The sequence below is a fragment of the Zonotrichia albicollis genome, chromosome 14, assembly GCF_047830755.1.
Source record: "Zonotrichia albicollis isolate bZonAlb1 chromosome 14, bZonAlb1.hap1, whole genome shotgun sequence".
NCBI classification, from domain to species: Eukaryota; Metazoa; Chordata; class Aves; order Passeriformes; family Passerellidae; genus Zonotrichia; species Zonotrichia albicollis.
Window position 1 is genome coordinate 16,293,992 of NC_133832.1, and position 16,643 is coordinate 16,310,634.

General features: G+C 41.7%; 1 long non-coding RNA gene across 18 annotated transcripts in view; it reads right to left on the reverse strand.

The window, feature by feature from the left end:
* Positions 1–420: 420 nt before the first annotated feature.
* LOC106629446 (uncharacterized) overlaps positions 421–16,643 on the reverse strand; it is an 86,744-nt gene continuing 70,521 nt past the window's right edge. For 9 of the 18 annotated variants that reach the window (XR_012582567.1, XR_012582563.1, XR_012582560.1 and 6 more), the window contains 5 exons: positions 16,461–16,579; positions 16,191–16,344; positions 9,823–10,263; positions 7,976–8,286; positions 423–7,870 (listed from right to left, as the gene is read on the reverse strand). This is a non-coding gene — a long non-coding RNA (uncharacterized LOC106629446). Of the gene's footprint in view, positions 7,871–7,975; positions 8,287–9,822; positions 10,264–16,190; positions 16,345–16,460; positions 16,580–16,643 lie in introns of all 18 variants that reach the window. The other 9 variants (XR_012582558.1, XR_012582564.1, XR_012582571.1 and 6 more) reach the window with 7 other exon arrangements.

A 16,643-nucleotide genomic window follows, 5' to 3' on the forward strand; every position in this document is an offset into this window, starting at 1 on the left:
TGACTCCCATCCCATAGGTTTTTCACACCCTCATTTGGGATAATTATCTTCTCATGTTTGAGTTAATTACTGATGAGGGGAACCCAGTTTTTATTCTGTTGGTTAATCCAGATCTGCAGCATTTGGAGCCCTTTACTGACTAAGGATCCCGATGACTGAGGGATCCCAATACCCCTCCTCCCTGGGTCCATCATCATGGACAAACCATATTTTATAAGCCTGTACTTCATTGGCAAACCCCTCTGTGTTACAAGAATTCTGGTATCTTTAATTTGCATATATGCAGAGCCTGGTCCAAATATGGCTGATAAATATATTGTATAAATTGTATAATAAATATAATAAACTCCTGCCATTTAAACCAAGTGTTCCTCCTCATCTTAGGGGCTTGTTGGTCTTAAAGGTAAACATTTTCCCTTACCAACATGTGTCATGAGTTTCCCTCAGTTCAGATTACTCTGCAAAACCAGAGGAATCTCTGTGTGCTGATATTCCTTGGTTTCTGGTGGCCTCCCACTTTGGCTGTAACCATGGTGCTGCTTGATTTATCATGGCTGCATGGCACAATGTGTATCTCATTATTCTCTCCTGGAAGCTTTGTATGGCTTTTATTTAGCTGTAAAAACAATTTACATTTTTGGAGCATCTGAATTAAAGATAGACTAGAACTATGACATCGAGAGCTGGAGATTTTATGCAAATTTATTTATAAATATAAATCACATTTAGAATGTAAAATTACATAAATGTCTTCTACAGATCACCCATCTCTTAAAGAAATTATTTCTTTACTTTTTTAAGGATAGTGCCTAAACATGTTATCCATATATTTGCAATGGGAATGGAAACTTGGTAAAAAAATCCCAAGTGAAATTTGGGATCAGTTATGTGACAAGGAATCTTTCCAGTTTCAAGTCCACCTGACAGTGCTCCTGTACCCACACCATCCCCAGCACTGTGCCAGAACTTGTGTTACTCAAAAATTCCAGAATAACATTCCTGGAAAACCCAGCTGCTTGCATCTAATCCCAATACTCCCAAGCACCATAAATCCAGGTGTTTTCCCTGTCTTTTGAGATTCCAGAACTGAATAGACTGAACTCTTGAAAGCTGGATACAGGAGATGAGGATTTTCTGATTATAGAGGCCCTCTGAACAGATAATGCAACAGTAGTTCCTTGGATTTCCAAACAATCATGGATTTTGGACACAATTAGGGCTTCATCAAATTTCTTTTGATACCTTTTCCCTTCTCTAATCTCAGGTTTCCCCTTTTTCCCCTCTTTTGGGGTCTGGTTGTTTTCTCATTTTCTCCTCTAACACAAAATCTCTGCCCTGGGGAAAAAAATCAGTTGTTGTTTTCTTGACTTTCCAACAAAATAATCCGTGAGGTCTCAGTTTTGATGAAGAGTTTAGCATAACATTCCTTCTACTTGATGGAAGTGACATCCAAGCCATCTCAGAAATCTCCATGCTGCCCATCCTTCTGCCACAAGGAATTCTCCACTGAGCTGTCCTATTCCCATTGCACTTTATCCCCTCAGAAAGGGGAGATTTGTTTCCTAAAGGAAAAAAATAAAGGCATAAAACATTAAGTGCCAATGGCCTGCTCTTCCCTTAGCTCTGCTTCTACGCTGAGGTTAAATACAACTCTGGAATCAAAACTAATATAGAAAAGAAATTTTCCCTAAGTCAGAGCAGCTCCATGGGGTGTTTGCTACCCTGAGCCTCTGTAATTCACACAACAAAATCACAAAATCACTAAGTTTGGAAAAGACTTCCAAGATTGTCCATTCCAATCTTTGACCCAATTCCACCACATCCACTAAACCAAATCACCCACACTTCTCAGCCTCTTCTCACTATTTTACCTATAAAAGCATCCAGCTGCTTCTGCCTGTCTTTTGGGTTTGTTTAATTCCACCTTTTGAAAAACTGGAAAGGGAAGAAACTCCAGGATCACAATTGAAAAACTCATAAAATGATTCTTTGAAATTTACCACATTAGAAACTTCCTGTCAATATTTTTAACCATGCCACAAAAATCCCTAAAAGACACATAAGTTTTGGTTCAGTATCATGAAAAACTTTTAACACTTAATAAAGTGTATATTCTGGTGGATGAACACTGAGGATACATTTCCAATTTTATTCATTTAGGTTGACAGAAGGAAAACACCTTTTCTAGCCAGTTATTGCTCAAATCAGCATACTCTGAATTTACAAAGTGTTGTGGGCAGAATAAAGTCCTATTCCTCAAAATTCTCATTATTAATAAAATCTGGATATTTGGAAGACAGCAAAATCTACTGTCAATAGCAGGAGAGTGATGGCTGTGGATGCTCAGCTTTGCATCCTGGCTGGAACTGGATCAAACTCACCCAGCAGGCCTTCAGAACATTGGAGCAGAAAAGAAGAAATTAAAAAGGAAAAAAGGAAGGTATAAGAATGAGAAAAGTTGTAACTAAGAAGAGCTGAGTTAACTGGAGGCTGGTTTAACAGATGTAGAATAGTTTTACACCTCAGGAGGGAATTGTGCTGGTACAACCTCCAGTCCCACCTCAGACAATTGGGATTGAGCAGGAGTTTAAGGACAACGCTGAGCTGGGATAGTTTGTGAGATCACTATAAAAGCACAACCTTCCATTCTACCAAACCATATGGGTTTGACTTCCCATATGGAGTGACAAAATAAAAATGAGTCTAAAAATAGCTCTCAAAAGTGCACTGGCTGAAGGCTGCCTCCCATGCCACAGTTTGATTAGCCTTGTGTTTTATTTCTTCAGCAGCAATTTCCATTTATCTCTGATTTGGAGCATGAAAAGCTGCTTTTATAGTTGTAAGCAGAGGAGAAAAAGGCATCCTGGAAACAAATATAGAGAGAGCTCTTCTGGCTTTACAGGAGCTGCAGGAGCAAGGAAAATGATTTCAGAGCAGCACAAACCAAATTGATGCAGGGAGAGCCAGAGCGGTCCTGTGGGAGGGATGGCACTGAATGCCAGCATTCCCACACGGGCTCTGCTGGAAGGTGCCTCTGCAAAAATAAGAGATTTATTTATTTGGTTTTTCAGTTTTTTGTTTATTTTTTCCAGGGGGAAAAAATTCCAGCCACTCCTCGGATGCTGTGGTGGGTGTTGGGCCGCTCGCTCCAGGAGAGAACTTGAGGGGCTGGAGTGAATCCAGAGATGGGAATGGAGCTGGGAAGGCTCTGGAGCCCCAGGAGGGGCTGAGGGAGCTGGGAAGGGGCTCAGCCTGGAGCAAAGGACGCTCAGGGGGGACCTTGTGGCTCTGCACAGCTCCTGACAGGAGGGGACAGCCAGGGGAGGCTCTGATCAGGGAACAGGGACAGGAGAGGGAACGGCCTCAGGCTGGGCCAGGGCACGCTCAGGTTGGATTTTAGAGAATATTTCTTCATGGAAAGGGTGTAAAGCATTGGAATGGGCTACCCACGGCGGTGATGGGTTCACCAGCCCTGCAAGTGCTCAGAAAACCTGTGGGTGTGGCACCTGGGGACTCGGTGTAGTGGTGAACATGGGGGTGCTGCTGTGTTGACAACTGGACTCTATGACCTTAAAATTTTTTCCCAATCTGAATGATTCCATGGTTCTAAATTTTAAATTCTTTCCTGCTCCAGCTGGAGAAGGGAATAGACCATCATCAAGCATCTGAAGATCTGCTGGAGATCCAAGACCTGAAACCCCTGGCTCTGAAGGAGAAGGAGGGAAGATCAGTCTTTGTGGGAGCCCCCTGACATCAAGGAAGAGCTGAGTCTCTGCTTGAAGACAAGAAGGAAATGTCCCAGCTGGTCTTCTCAGGGATTACTTCCCCCATGCTGCAGAACCCAAGAATAGCATAAACCCACTAATAGATGTTGTTTTAGATGAGCAGAAAGGTTGATTTTTGTAGGGACCCTGGGTGAAACATTTGTCCCTGGCTGGCTTCTGAATCTGTCATTGGTATTTCTCATTATTTGTGTCTTTTGCCAAAATAAGTAAAGAAATAAATAGCAGATAACTAAAAGAATTCACATACAACTTTCCAGGATGATGGAGAAAACAATGTCTTGCTTATCCAGCATTTCAGTTTTCCCACCTCCCTGTGTTGGCCTGGGTTTTTGCAGGTTTATGGGTTTCCTGCAGGCTCTGGCACTGCACACTGTGCACACAGAGACAGTTTCTGTCCTGTTTCTGCATTAATGTTTGTTACTGTGGATGAAAAAGTGAAATAAAACTGAGAAAAAATTGTGTTTGCAAGAGAAAGACGCCCCTCTCCTCAGCACAGAAGGGATGTAGCAATGTCAAGGTGGGGTTGGGGAGGGAGGAGCAAATCCAGGGTCTGGTTCAGCTCAGAAGGAATGAAAGGTCCAACCCCTTCACCCTTCAGGAATCTGGAGTGAGAAAAATCCAGACTGAATCCAGGAGCCTGCACTGGACACACATCACACCACAGCCCAACATCTGCCACAGTGAACAATAAAGTGCTTCTATTTTATTTTTTTTCCCTCTCTCTCCAGTTTCTTAAAACTCTAGGAATGATTTTCCCAATCTGAGCAAAAGCTCTGCACTCTCCCTTAAAAGAGATTTTTATAATATCTAAGAAATATTCAAATCTAAAGAGGGAAAATAAATCAAGAGTGGGAAAAGGCTGTAAAAGCATTGGCAGAGAGAGGACTAGAAACCAGCTTTTCTCTAAAGAATTTATAGAGAGAAAAAAAAAATCCAGCACTTCAGAAACAATTATTTACAAAGTTCAAAGAGTTTGGTACCCTTTGCTCGGGTAAGATAAGGGGCAACAAATAGCACCCACAGTCGCGAGGAGTTTAACCCAATTACTCCTGTCAGCAAAACTAATTTTACAAAGCGCATTTCAGCCAGGAAGAATACTTTCCTTGCTCGCGATTCCTTTTTACATTGCTAATAAGTCTCTCAGCAGTCGATTAGAAGAGCCTCTTGAGCCAGGAGCGGGATTGCCCTGAGCGGCCCCAGCTCCGGAAAAATCCTGATTGGAGCCGGGGGGAATTTGGCCCGAGGAGCTCCCCTGCAGGTGTTCGGTGCCCGGCTGTGTCATCGCAGGGGCTGCCGGTGGTTATTGCACACCGACAGCCCTCAGGAGCAGGATCTGGGGCTGCTCTGACCCTGCTCCATCACTGACAGCCAGAAATCACAGGGGGGTTTTAGGGCTGTGCATCCAGAGAGGGGAACAGGACTCACCTGCCTGACAACCGGATGAGGCTCACAAACCATAAAGATTTGTCCCAAATGATGCAAAATCTGTCTGGAACATCCCAAATCCTGTCACCTGCTGAGCCAGGTAAACCCTTCAAGGCAATGTGGGTTCAGAGGGATCTAATTTCAGTAAAAAAATGATGGATGAGGGACAAGGATGATCCAGGACAGCCCTCTCCGGGTGGGTGCCTCTTTCCCCAGCTCCACAGATGGGGAACATTTCCCGAGGAGATGCTGAAAAGCCCCTGGCTGTGCTCTCTGGAAGTGAACAGCAGCAGGAAATGAGCAGTGGATATGGGAGACAGAGAGTTTAAACTTTTTGACTCATCCCCAGAACAATCTGAAAAGAAAAATTCAGTCTCTTTGTGGATAAATACAATTTTATCAACTCTGCTGAAGGCAGTGAAAAGCCCCAGGCAGCCCTTGGCACCTCACCTGCACCTGGAAAATTAATGCAGTGTCTTAATTCATCCAGAGAAATGCTCACTTATGCAAAGAAAATATTCAGATGATGGAGAAGAGGATCGGTTTCCAGCTTTGGGTATTCTGGGCAGCTCTGTGATCGTGTGTAGGCACCTCACTGAAGATCAGGGACTGGAGGTGTCCATGTCCATCCCAGACATTATAAGAAATCATCTGGCATCTAAACCCAGCACACAGAAAATAGGCTAAATTCATTAAGCCAAGTTATTCCATTTTAATTCTCACTTTTTAGTTTCCATTCCAAAGGCTTTGTGACAATTCATGTCAAAGTGCCAAGTAAATATTTTCTTGTGCTGTGTGGAAGATGATGTCAGGCAGTGATGGGAGTGAATTACTGACTTTGTAAAACTGCTTGGACGTCTGATAGGATTGACTCATTTTTTCAGATTATAGAAAATGCATTCCATGATTATATACACCCCTAGACGCTCCATGGAGGTGAGATTCTGCATCTCACAATGTTATTTAACCAGGAAAAAACTGGCTAAGTAAATAAAAAGTCTGAAGGATGTGACTTCATTGTGCACTGTTGACACCTGCTTCTATGATTTAAAGGATGTTACTAAGAATATCAGGGTTGCTAATGTAAATGATGAAGAAATCAGAGGTCAATCATATAATAATAAATATTAGCATAGGTTTCCCAAGGCCAGAAGTGCCTGCAGTGGTAATTGGAATTATTATTTTACTCTTGAATTATGTGATACTGAAAACACTTTGTTCTCTGCTGCTTTCCTGGAACTGCTCCATTAAAGCCAAGGAGACAAACTCTCCAATTTTGTTTAATCCAAGAATTAATGTCCCCTTTTCGTGAGGATTCTTTTTCCTTCCTCACCCTGTACATGAAGTTGTGTTAGAGAGTGTCCCTTGTGTTCCTGCTGCTGGTCTGAGCACCCCAATTCTGGATATTCTGGATAAGGTGGAAAAAGAGGAAAACACCTCCAAACAGCCCTGCAGGCACAAAGGAAGCATCAAATCCTTCCTCAGCCACAAGCCACTTCCCTATGGAACACCAGGATAAAGTGCTCTCAAAGTGCATTAATGCAACAGCCAATATATTAAATTTGATGAAAGACTGGTCCCAACAATATGGTTTAAATTGACAGAATAACTGAAGCTCATGGCACTATTTACAGCATCTCTCAATTACTCTGGACACACAGAAAGCACCAAAAAAACGTGGCTGCAGCTTTAGAAGAATTCATTTTGGAGTTATCCAGCAGCACCTGGTGCAGCAAAAAAATCAGCCCATTAGCCAGGCTGGTGCTGGGAGGAAATTCCAGATGTGAGGGCTGGCAGTGGCTCTAAAGCCCTGAGTGTCATCCTTCCCCACCTCCAACAGCTCTCCCTGCACTGCTGTCCCAGAGCAGCCTGAAAGTCACAAGAATTAAATATTTTCAGCAATAAGAGTTGCTGGGTGCTGCCTGTCTTACCTGGGGATTCCTGCCAGCACTGCAGACAGCTTTGGAAACGCTGCTAAATCATATTTTTTGCAGGGCAAAACCCCCCACAAACTAATCTTATAATGCCGCCTGGATATTGTTGGGCTGTTTTCCTTTCATGCCTGTGACTCCTTGCTGACAGGCAGCTCACAGAATTCGTGCTGGAGCTGGTGGCTGATGCTGGAACACTCCGTGTGGAGAAACCGGGATACGCCACGAGTGTTTCAACGCGGCTACACAAAAGTCTAAAATTAGGTCATAAATTATATAATCCTGCAAGGAAACAACAAATTTAATGACTATGCCAAACCAGAGATAAAAGCTGAGGAAGGAAATAGCATCTTGCTCATTAAATATTAAGGATCAGATCCTTCAAACACTTTCCAGTGATGAACTCTGTGGGAGCTTGGCATCTGTATTTGTGTGTGTTCTATAGAATGTGCTTATACATCACATACAAGTGCTGGGTGTGATTTATGGAGCACACACACATAGTAAGTATATTTATAATGCATAAATACATTCCATCAAGAGCAGAGAAGGTGATTAGTGAGAGTTTCCTAAGAGGTTTAATCAGATATTTTGATGGCTTATTTCCAGTGTTGCTCCAAAAGCATTTTTCATTGCAGGGCACTGGCAGGGAGCAGGTAGAGGCATCTCCTCTCCCCACTTACAGCAGCAGCAGCTTTCACATCACATCTTCAGTGGGACTGAAAAACCCTGTAAAGGAAGAAAGATTTTCAAGATGTAACAATAGATTTGAAAATTCCCTGCAACCTTTGAATGCCTCCCCTAATGCTGCTGTGCCCCAGCCTTTCTTCTCACCTTACACGAGGCAAATCTGGTTTGATCTGTCTGAGACAACGCAGGGGCGAGGTCTTGTGAATATTCCCTTAAAAGCTGGAAGCGATTCCCTCGGGCCGATGGCTGTGCTGATGTCCGGGGTATGTTAATGAGAGGGAATGGGGATCTCTGATGGAAAAAGGCAGATAGCACTCCCGTCCTTGCTGTCGTCAAAGCCTCTCTGATAACCATGTCCTTCTCTTCAAAGATTTGAGTCATTTGTGGATTGACTACATAATCCTTGTGCTGGAGCCTGGGAAAACTGCTGTTGATGCCCTTGGCAAATTCTTAGCCTAAAAAAGCATGAAAAAGAGGACCAAGTAATTTCGATTCCATAAAATACATTAAATGCAGCACACAGGTATGTAAATGGGAAACTCCATAACTGTAATTTGCCCATTTAGAGCCTGATCTAAAGGCTATAAAAGTTAATTTGAAATCTTTTCATTGATTTTAATGGCCTTTAGATCAGGCCCATATTATGCACTGCATATCATGTTTGTTTCAGTGCAATAGTGTATTTATGTAAAGTGTGAGTTATGTAGATTATAACACATGCAGATCCCCTGCTTATTGTGCAAGGACAAAGCTTGTGGAATTTACAGGCTTTAGCAACACACATACAATCCAAAAAAAAAACCAAAATAAAGTCCCAAATAATGATTAGTCTTTTTAAAAGTGAGATTAAAAAAACAATGAGGAGGCCTTATTTCATTATATACTAATACAACCTAAATGTATTTTAAGGATCATGAAATCCAAATGGAAATTTGCACAATTCCTCATTTCTGACTGCAGCAGTTCAACAACAACAAAAAAAATTACATGTAAATGATTCAAAACCTCTCAAAGAAACTGCACTTCTTTTTTTCTGATTTGGGGAGAAGAAAAAAAAGGGTTTCAACCCAAGCTCAGCAAGGGATAACAGCATTACAGGCGCTGCATGGAGAATTTAGCCACTCATAATTCCAAATCCTTCTCAAATGCTTTATTGCTATAAGGTGGCTCATAGCAGCCTCTACACAACAGGACTCCCATAGCATTAACCATGAGAGATAGGCTTCCAGAAAGAAACTATAGCAAAGTAATTGTAAATCTCTAATGATGCATAAAACCAAGCTGAATTGGCCCTGAATTCTCAGCATAAAAGAAATGAACCATCAGAAGAACCAATTCTGGTGGCAGTATAACACACCCCAGTGTGGAAACTGTTTATGGTGTTTGCTGCAGTGGAAATATTCCCACTAATATGCAAGGATAGGAATTCATTAAAAAGGCCCTGAATGCTGCAGCTTCTTGGGATGCCACATGTGACTGAGACTGAAAACAAATCGTTAGCCAAAAAGAAAACCTCGCCTGTACCAAAGCAGCTCATTGGCTCAGGTAGTGCCAGTTTGCTGTACAATAAATTCAGCAGTGGGATTTGCAGGGTCTTTTTTTACTGAAATTAGATCAATAAATGCAGTGGGATCTCCAGGGTGGTTTTATCCATCTTGGGGGGCTTGGCAGCACCAGGCTGGGCTTTGTTGGAACTGTGCCCACCAAGATGTCCCCTGGACTGCTTGGACAAATGAGACTGAAGCCTCATCCCCCTCCAAAAAATCCTGTGCCCAACAGGACACCTGACCTGAGAGCCCCAGTGATGGCCTTCAAGGGACATGGCCACAGGCAGCTCAGAGAGCTGTCTGTGTTAACACCCAAGCTCTCCATTTTCCTCAGAAAGTTTAGCTGATTCCCATCAGATTAGCACCCAATAATATATGTAAAACCGTAACTAACGATACTATTTAATTAATTAACAATGCAATCCACAAACTCTACCAACGTACCTGGCTCATTCCAGAAACCTGGACCCTCTCCAGTTAATCCATCACTGCCCAGAGGCACCTTGCTCCAGGAGCAAATCAGATGGATGATCTGGAGACCAGGAATGTCAGAACAAGAGGCTGCACACATTTCCCCACACAGCCTCACCCAGGAGCTCCAGTGCGGCCCATTTTTCCATAAATCCTATTTTTGAGGTGAGGAACCGTCGTGCTTTCGCATCCAGTAGATCTCTGGCATTTCTTTTGGCACTGCCAAGAGGTGTGGGATCATGGGATGAAGCTTTTCTGGCACCAGGGCATCTGTCCACTGAGAAGGAGATTGACAGGGCTGGAATGGTTGGGTTTGTTTGTTTTCTCATTTCACAACTCGGAAGAGCCAGACATCTGAGAGCTCGGATGCTTCATTGCACGGTGTCAAAACCGGCGCAGGCACAGATTTGAAATCTGCATACGTGGACAAAAAGAGGGAGTATTTGAAATTAATTACAATTTCCAGGCACTACCCAGAGAACAATATTTACCCATAATAAGCATGCACCAAGGAACGGCACATTTACTGCATGGTTTTTAGTGAAGCTGCAGTTTTCCACACTGCCGTGTAGGACTCCAAGGCTTAACCAGGACTTTTCATTTTATAAAAGCATTTTTAAGAGTTCTCTTATAAAAAAATATTAAATATCACTGATTTAAAGTCAAGCTAAAATGAAATGAAATGTGAGTGACCCACTGGGACTTCCTGTGCTTGCAGTTGCATTTATCTGCATCGCACATAACACATCAGTTATAAAACATCCCATAACTCTGTATAGGTATCACAGCCTTACCTATAATCCTCCTGGAAACTCTGGGAAGAAGGTAAACAATTTTAAAAGGGAAAAAAATAAAATAAAAGCATAATAAAAACATTGGTTTACTCTCTTTCAACTGTAGACAAAGAAATAGGCAAAGAAATAAAATTTTCCTAATAAATAACCTCCTTGTGCATAAATATAATAAAAAAGGAATGGGAAAAACGAGAAAAGAGGGATGACCCATAGCAGATGTAAATGAGACATTAATTAATTCACACTGCTATAAACTTCCTTCTCATTGGTGAGGTGCTGGCACTGTAACCATCTTTTTATTTACCTCTGATTTAGAGGTCTTACCCTGTGAACATTTTATCGGTGCACATTTTGGAAATAAAAATCCAAACTAGCCAACCCATTTCCCTGAGGATCCCACAGCAGGAAGGGCTGTCCAAGATGCCCCAGCTGACACCTCTCTATTCCAAGGTACCTCTATTTTCCCCAATCAAATCAGAGCAACTCTAATTAAAGGTAAACAAGAAGCTAAAGTGAGATGAATGCTTTATAGGTGCTTCATGCTTCCCTACATTGATTAATAGATAAAGAATTCATCCCTCCACCAAATTAGTTGACAAACCCTGCTGTAATTACTCCCTGTACACGATGATCTGTAGGCACAGGGACTCCAGCAGGGACTGAGCTCCCTCCAAAGATATTTTGTGCTGGTTGGCTGCACTCACCAGGTATTTACATCCCACAAATCTTGTCTTTGTATTCCAAGTTTCTCAATATGGTTTTAATTTGAAATTAAAGCAGGGGTGGTCACTATTTCATGGAATGCCATCACTTGTGAATCAGGTTTGCAGCATGGGCAGCTGCCCTGGACTTTGCTGTTTCTTGGCTTTGTGAGTTTAATTTTTCCTTTTGTTGTTTTGCACGTTACTCTGCTCTGTGAGCGGCAAGCACAATTTTCTTTCACCCATGGAAGAAATTTTGTGAAAGCAGCACATTTGCCACCTCAAAATCTACCCCAAAGTTGATCCAGAAGACATCTGACCCCTCCTAAAGCAGAGCACTACAAGGGAACAGCACCTCAGGGCTTGCATCAATTATTGCCTGGCCACCATGGACCGGGCTAGAGGCATCCAGAGATGGGCTCCAACTTCTGGAGAATGCATTGATTGAGTTATTTTTAAGGAGTTTGCTATTAGAATAATTAATGGTTGTTAGGGTAGGAACCAGCAGCTGGGAAGGGGGGGATGCAGGGCTTCGTCTTGTTCATTGATTACTTTGCAGCTCAAGTTTTGCAAGGGGGATCCAGCCCTTGAGATGGAGATTCCCGTGCTGGAAAAAGGGGAATCAATAAATCTATTGGGAAAAACATAATTTCATTTTCCTTCTTAACCAGAAATTGAGATACACACATTTCTCCCTCCCTGCTTTTCCCTGACTTAAATATATCCTGTGTTATGTAAGTAATTGTTTTGAACCCACTCTAGGACACAGCCAGAGACATGACTCCAATAACACATTATCAGTAAAACAAAGCAAAACAGTTTCATGTCCCTGCTGGGTTTGTATATCCACTCTTAAATGAGCAGATTGTCTCATTATTCACCCTGATCTGGTCATTGTATGCTTAGTCACAGCTGTCACAACAGGTGCCCAAGCCTCCCCCTCCATGGCACTGCCTTTGCTCTCTGGAGTTTGTTGTCACATTCCTCTGGTGGCTTTGCTGTTCCCTCTCTGGCTCTTTCCAGGCTCACCTTCATAATTCCTGCTGAAATCATCCAGGTTTGGCAAACCTGATATATAACAAACCTTCATAATTCCTTCTGAAATCACCCAGGTTTGGCCAACTTGGGATATAACAAACCTTCATCATTCCTTCTGAGATCATCCAGGTTTGGCCAACTTGGGGTATAACAAACCTTCATTATTCCTTCTGAGATCATCCAGGGTTGGCTAACTTGGGATATAACAAATGTCGCCCTGATTTTTTAAGATTTTCTAAGCCTTCTGATGTTGACATTCTTGTAGCAAACTTTCTCACACACTTTCCGTAAATAACTAATTGTTTTGCGTTCTTTTATGGAGGAGGAGAAATTTGATGGTTTGCAGTGTCATTGGAGAGGTGGCACTTTCACCCTCCAATCTACTGTCACTTTTGGAAAACTATAAATGTTGGAGTCAGAAAATAAACTCCTGTTTTCTTCACCTTGAAAGCAGCGGTGTGCCCTTGTGTTGTTTCGTGTCCTACAGTGGCAAACAAACCTTCATCATTCCTTCTGGGATCATCCAGGTTTGGCTAACCTGGGATATAACAAACCCTCATCGTAGCCATCAGTTCCTCACAAGCTGATTTTCCTCATCCCATCACACAAAACCAATTTATCAATCAACTTTGGCCATGGTTGTCTTGCCTGGACTTTTCCCATCTCTCTCATCTCCTGTGACCACTTCTCCTCATGGAATTAGATATTCCAGGACAGGGCTAGAGGCTGATTCCTCCACTAGACCAGACCATGCCAAGCGACAGCAGGAGTCTCCAGTGAGTTGAGAATTTCCGTGGGCTCTTGTCCAACATTATATTTAACAAGAAAATTCTTTGGAAACAGCTTTTATGCCCCAAGATATCATCTCTTCCCTTTTATTTCTCTTTAACGTCCTTTGGTGGTGGTGTGGGGCTCCCAGAGCTGCTCCCCTCCTGTTCCTCTGCTCTCACTGCAGATTTATACATCACATTTTCCCACTGAGCTCAGCACTCACTGGGGATCTTTTACTGCTGAAAATCCTGCGAGTTCTTCAATTATCAGCACTGTGCCACTGTGAACTAACAAACTTTATCTAATACAGCAGCATATCAAACATTTTTAGTTCTGTAACAAATGTTTTCTTTGCTGGAAGCAAATCTCCTCTGATATTAAAGTACCTCCAAATAAAGAGACAACTTTATATGAATTTTTTTTCTATTGTCTTCAAGGAATATATTGCAGGTTGAAGGGAAAATATACACAATTCAAGCAAGATCTTTTATGTTTTGTATACATCAGAATTTAGGGCCTAATTCCTGAAATGATGTAATCCATCAGTCCCACTGAATTCCAAAGGCTGGTGAGGGAGAAACTAGACTGAAAGCCAGGAATGTAACCTGTATCAATCCCCTGAAGCACTGAAAAGATTTCTATAATTTTCCTTCACAAAGGAGCAAGAAAAATACCCAGCTCTTGATTTACAGAATAAATAAATTCAGTGCATAACTACTCCTACTACCACCATTTGTTTTCTCTCTAAAATTCCAGAGTTAGGGGCTAAACCAGGCATTTCTATCTCTTTGGGATTAAAATCTTTTTTTCTCCCTAATTTACCCTTCCTGCCCTGCCTTCCCTGTCCTGCAGCACAGGAAATCTCTACAGAATACAATTCCTTACAGCTGAGAACAAAGTTTTACCAAAATCTTCAATGCATTGCCACATTTTTGAATGCAATTTATTGCCTGAAAACCAAAAGTAGAGGCAGTATCATGTTCATCCAGATTTCTCTTGGTCACCTCCACTTTAAATAATTCATCCTCTCTGTTGTTACATTTTACAGCTCTTTGGGAATATTAATTAGCACAAGGAGCTAAATTGACTTAAATTCTTGCTGCCTTAAAACAGAGTAGGGAATTAATTCCTCTCCTATTCTCCCTCTTTTCCCATGTTACTTAAAAAAGCAAAATAATTATTTCTGGTGTTTGTGGCTTGACCTTTTTCAGGATGGGGAGTGCCCCAGGCTGGCATTGGGTCACCTGTTAAAATACATGGGTGCAGCAGTACCTGAATGCAGGTATGGACTGATGGAAAAGGAAACAGCAATCTGCAAAAAATGTAAACAAATTTGGAGGGAGGAACAAATCTGAGGGGTGATTTGGTGGGGAGAAAACCAGAACAGAAAGCTGGTATCCTACAAAACCATCAGTGCAAAGGATCTGAAGGAAAGGAGCTGGGCCACTGCTTTTTTTGTTTTGTTCTTTTTGTCCTTATTGGAGTTTTTTTAGTGCTGGTGTTGATTTTGGGGGATTTTACTTTACCTTGTTCTGATTGCTTTATTTCATGGCTTGGCTTCACACACTTTCTCCAAAAATCACTGACCAGGATAAAAGAAACCTTGATTGCTCCAGACATCCCTTCACCAAAGGGAGCAGGACACTGCTCCTCCCAGGAGATTTGAACTCACTCTCATTTTTGGCATTTCTATCCTTACAAAACCTTCATCTTCCATATCATTAAGCTCTTCCCATTCAAAGATCCCAAAAAGGTGGCTGTGCCAAGTACCCAGCCTGGAGTTCAAGGCCTTTATGGGTGAGGAGACATTTGAGAGCACAATAACAACACAAAATCTTTATCAAAGATTGTCAGAGAGTTGGAATTACCGGTGGCTATCAGTCAATAATTGTTGGAGTAAGTGATGGATAAGGGATAACCCTTCCCTGGCAATTCTGCTGTGGGAATGAGAAAAGCAGCTGGAAAGAATTCATAACTAGAACCTCACAGAGCTCAGAGAAATGTGATGTATAAACAGATTATTATTTCCTGTGGGTATTGATGATAAATGAACTGGATTTGGTATGTCTGGGAAATATCACCACCCTCCAAGCCACCTCAGCTCCCTGTGGCTGCAGGCGAAAACCTCTCCTGTAACTTATGAGAACTTGGGAAAAAAAGAAAGCCCTGAGTATCTGGGTCGTTAGAAACACAAAAGTTGCACATTCCTCTTGCACATTTTTCATTTAATTAGTATTTCCTGCGGGCTTTCAGTGTAATGAGTCATTGATTATTGCGAGGAGTGCTTTGTAGGGTAAATTAATTCATTTAAGAGAAACAGTAAGAAGTGTTAAGTAGCTGGATAAATAAATAAAAGGCAAAGTGTTTTGGTCATTTGGTTGCAAGTCAGGCCCAGGGGACCCCCATTTCTCTAAATCAGCTACTCAGTGAGCACACCAATACCTGCCCTCCTCTTTCCTTATCTTTACCTGCGCCTACAGCTTTTATAAAATATGGAAAATCCCTCTAGATAAAGCAAAGATAAAGAAACCTCTGTTCCTCTGCTGAAAATCAGATTCCCTTTACCAACCTGATGGCTAATTACGTGAGAAAATATAAGCAAAAAATGGAGTTTCCACTTAATTTAGAGAAAACTTATATCTGCTGCATGTTCATTTCAAATAATAAAAGAATTTCTGAAAAAAAAAAAGAAGAAAGAGTACATTAACATTTAAGGTCAAAAAGAGAAAAAAGGCAATGTTTGAAAGATGTTTGTGACATTGATCTTAAAACATGGACATGGGACAGGACTAAGGATATGTGAGGATATGTTACCTGGCTTTTCATAGGGCTTGCAAAAAGATATTCTAAGGATAAAGTCACTGAAACAAGAAACTTCTTCAATGCAAACAAAAATGGAAAATGAGTAATTTTTGGTATTTATCAATATATTTATGCAGGATGGGATTTACCAACCCAGTCAGCAACCGGCTTTTGAGAATTCCACACAGAGGAATGAAAGAAACAATATAAAATAAGTAATTCCTCATGACCTTACCTTGAACCCATTCCCATCACAAACTAGCCTGGATCACAAAAGATTTGGCACCAGTAAAATATGGTTATAGTTTGCGAAGATCCCAAACTCCCTGCAGTGTTAAACTCCATAAATCCAGGGGAAATGTTGCCTCGTATTTGGACTGAACACAGAGCTACAAAATCCAGAAACATCAGAGTTATTTGGTGGTTTTTATTGTTGAGAAGGGTTCCCAATGTGCTGGGAGGAAATTTCTTTTCATTGGTCTCATTTTGTCTTTACAAAACTTGCCTTTTGCTGCCTCCAGCCTTGGAAACTGAATTTTAGGTGTTGGCCAGAAACACTCCATGAACACCCAAGCTTAGAAACTTAACAATCACCTCCGTTTCCAAATATTTCTTCAATTCACACTGCGAAGAAAGAGAGAAAAAAAATACCTTTATACAGGAAATTATTCCTAGAAATCACAATCTA